A 3,842-nucleotide genomic window follows, 5' to 3' on the forward strand; every position below is an offset into this window, starting at 1 on the left:
GCGGTGCAACTCACCGAGGGGAGACGCCTGAGCGGAGCCGAGATCCCCGGATGCGAGTGAGCCGCCCCCGCACCGCCCCCGCCCCCTACAGGGGTTGGGAGAGCGCAAGATCCATCCTAGCCTGACACTCCGCGGCCACCTGCCTGGCCTGCCGCGAAACGTACTGCGCGTGGGGGGGCGGAGCCTCCGCATGTGCGGCTCACAGCTGCTTTAATAGCAAGCCTTTGGGGCGCCCAGCTCCTTTATCCCCTCCAGCCAGTGCCTGGGGTTACCAGGTGTCCGGCTTTGAATGGGACAGTCCAGTATTTGAGCTTTCTGTTCGGTCCCGTATTTTCTAAATAGGGTGTGATGTAGATTGTGATGTCATGTCCAGTGTGTCCCATAGTTTTGTTGAAACCATCTAGCAACCCTAGCAGTGCCCCTCCCCCCATTTCCCTGCGGGAAGGTCTTCCCTCCTTCCCCCCTTGTCTTGAATTAGGGGAGGGAATCGCCTCTAGTCAGTCTGCGGGGCTAATGCCAACTGTAGGCACACTTAGCCTGCAAGTGCTCTGCCTGGAGCTTCAAGCTGCCTCCCATTGGACATAGACTCGCTGATGTACTGGGCCTCTTCCTAAGACCTTTCCCTAACATAGGTATCCAGGCTAGGGGCGTACGCATATTGTGGAGTACAAGACTACTCAGTTCTCCCCTCCTTCCTGCTTCTGTAGCAGAGGCAGCAAACCAGGAGACAGGAGCTGGTGCTGGGGGGCTCTGGCTTAAAAGCCAGTTCTCCCAGCACTGTCTCTATGGTGCCACCTACCTTCCTCCCCTCTGCTGCATCTATGAGAGGCAACAGCGGGAAGAGGGGGAGGGAGGCTGCTGCTGCAAAGCATCCTGAGTTTCTGGCAACTTGGGCTGGCCACGGGCAGAGGCTGCTCCTGCAGCAGCCTCTGCCTGCAGCCAACCCAGGCTACCGTGAACAGGCTGCTGGACCCGGCACAAGCTGGGATCAAGCAGTCCCGGCTTGCACCAGTCTGGGACCACTGCAGCTCTGCCTTTTAAATGTAGTAAAAGCCACCTGGCGCTTCCTACATTTAAAAGGCAGAAGTACAGTGGTCCAGGACCCGGCGCGAGTTGGGACTACTCAGTCCTGGATCATGCCTACTCCGGGAGCTAGCCTCACTGCAGGTCTGCAGAGCTCTTCTCCTTATTGACTAATTGTGTAGTTGATACCGATGGTATTGACTACATGATTAACGAAATACCTGCTCCTTAACTCTTAATCCATGCAGATGCCATGTTACGTTAACAGGCTCAGTACTGAAAACTATGGAACATGTAGGGTTGGAGCTGAGTAAAACTTTTCACTTTTCCCCTGTCTCTTTTTCTCCCAGTAAAATGGCACTTTAGGCTGACAAACATTTTGTGAATTCCTGTTATTTTCACCAAATTATTTTAGTAAAAAAACCCCAGTGCCTGCAAAGTTAAAAGTTTTGACAAATTTTGCTTCTCTTACTCAAAATGACTTCAATTTAAAAAAAAATCCTTCAACTTTATTAACAATATTTAGCATACGGTCAAGCCATATGTTTTTTTATCTGTAACATTTTTTTAACTCAATCTGTTTAATGTTGGGGAATTTATTTCAAGTTGACACGATTTTTTTAATTCTTCAGAACAGGCAGCAAATTTTTTAAAAAAAGTTTGCTGTATAGCACAAGTCCAAATCCAATTCAGGAAACCCTTCAGCATTTGCTTAAATTTAAGTCAGTCAGATAGGTGGATGCTTAAATGCTTCACAGGATCAGATCTGGAGTGTTCAGCACTTTGCAGGATCTATTCCATAGTACTTCTATTGTAATATGGATAATAGTAGGTTTTTGGTAAGTTGTGCTGAGTTTAGGGATGTTAAATTTTGATTAATCAACTATTGACTAGTTGATGGAATTGAAGGTAGGGAGCTTGGGGGGCTCCTCCAGTAGTATAGTAAATATAGTACCTGTCTCCAGAGGTCAAGGGTTTGAACTCCCACGTCCAACATGCGGTCACCTCAGACCAGCTTGGCAATAGATGCACCTGGCACCCTTGGGACATAAGAAAGACAAGAGGGGCCCTTGGGACTTTTCCTACATTTCAAAGGAAGAGGCACAGCAGTGGGACAAGCTCCTCCCAGCACTGGTTTCTGTTCCACCCCTTGCTGCTTCTCTCTGATAGAGGCAGCAAGTGGAGGAGCAATTAGTCAAGTCACCACTTGACCAGGCTTATCAGTGTTTCCCAATTTTATTTGGCCACGGAACTCCTAGAGTTGCCTTTAAAAAAAAAAGGCCTCTGCCGCGTTTTGTTGAATCAAAAAAGCCCTCACCATGGCTCTGTCTCTTTAACAGGGGGTGGGGGAGTGCTGGCTCTTTGCGGAACCCTTGCTTTCGCTTCGCGGATCCCCAGGGTTCTCCGGAGCACCAGTTGGGAACCACTGAGGTAGTCGACTATTTGCTTATATCCCTAGGTGAGTTAGTTTTAATGTGTTGACTCTTTTTAAGTATGTCATTCAATATCATTAGAAATTGAAAATATACCATGATCCTGGGGTTGCCAGATGGTTTCAACAAAAATACATTTGATTTTTGTTGATATTACATCACAAAAATGACAATTGATATTACATCACAATCTACATTACATCTTATTTAGAAAATACCAGACATTTATATTTTCTCGTATATATATTCTCAATTTGTTTCCCAAACAGAAAGCTCAAATACTGGACTGTCTGGTTCAAAACCAGACACTTAGCAACCCTAATCCTGGCCTTATTTCCCTTCTCATCTACCTTAAATTCAAAACTAAAACAAAATAAATAAAGCCATTATTTATGAAGCTAGTAAAATTAAGATACACTCTTTAAAACCAAAACAATTTAGCTCTAATGTTTTATGAGCCTTGTGGTTCCCTGTGTTTCTATGGCCATACAGAATACTTCTAGGACAACTGTACTCATACAGACCCACTGACATTTCATCAAATAAGAGATTTCCCCCTTTAAGGGAAGGTGTAAAAGAAAAAACACAGGAGACAGATTAAATGATTAATGCATATGAGAAATACTTCAAAAAGGTTGTACTTTCAACAAACTCATTGATCTCAGAAGCCAGTTTTGGAATCTACATTTTGTATTTTATTATAACCAATATTTTTATTTATGAATTATTGTTATAAATGTATATGGTGAGTATGGAAACTGTAAAATGAAAAGTCTCTGAATATGCAAATTTAAAATTGAAGCATAAGAACATAAGAATGGCCATTCTGGGTCAGACCAAAAGTCCATCCTGCCTAGTATCCTGTCTGCTGACAGTGGCCAATGCTAGGTGTCTCAGAGGGAGTGAACCGAACAGGTAATGATCAAGTGGTCTCCTCCTGCCATACATCTTCACCCTCTAACAAACAGAAGCTCGGGACACCATTCGTTACCCATACTGGCTAATAGCCATTAATGGACTTAACCTCCATGAATTTATCTAGTTCTCTTTTAAACCCTGTTATAGTCCTAGCCTTCACAACCTTCTCAGGCAAGGAGTTTCACAGATTGACTATGCGCTGTGTGAAGAAGAACTTCCTTTTATTTGTTTTAAACGTGCTGCGCATTAATTTCATTTGGTGGCCCCTAGTTCTTACATTATGGGAACAAGTAAATAACTTTTCCTTATTCACTTTCTCCACACCACTCATGGTATTATAGACCTCTATCTTATCCTTAGTCTCTTATCCTTAGTCTCCTCTTTTCCAAGCTGAAAAGTCTGTCTCTTTAATCTTTCCTCATATGGGACCCGTTCCAAACCCCTAATCATTTTAGTTGCCCTTCTCTG

Source organism: Pelodiscus sinensis, chromosome 13 (genome assembly GCF_052426305.1).
Source record: "Pelodiscus sinensis isolate ZL-2025 chromosome 13, ASM5242630v1, whole genome shotgun sequence".
Lineage (NCBI taxonomy): Eukaryota > Metazoa > Chordata > Testudines > Trionychidae > Pelodiscus > Pelodiscus sinensis.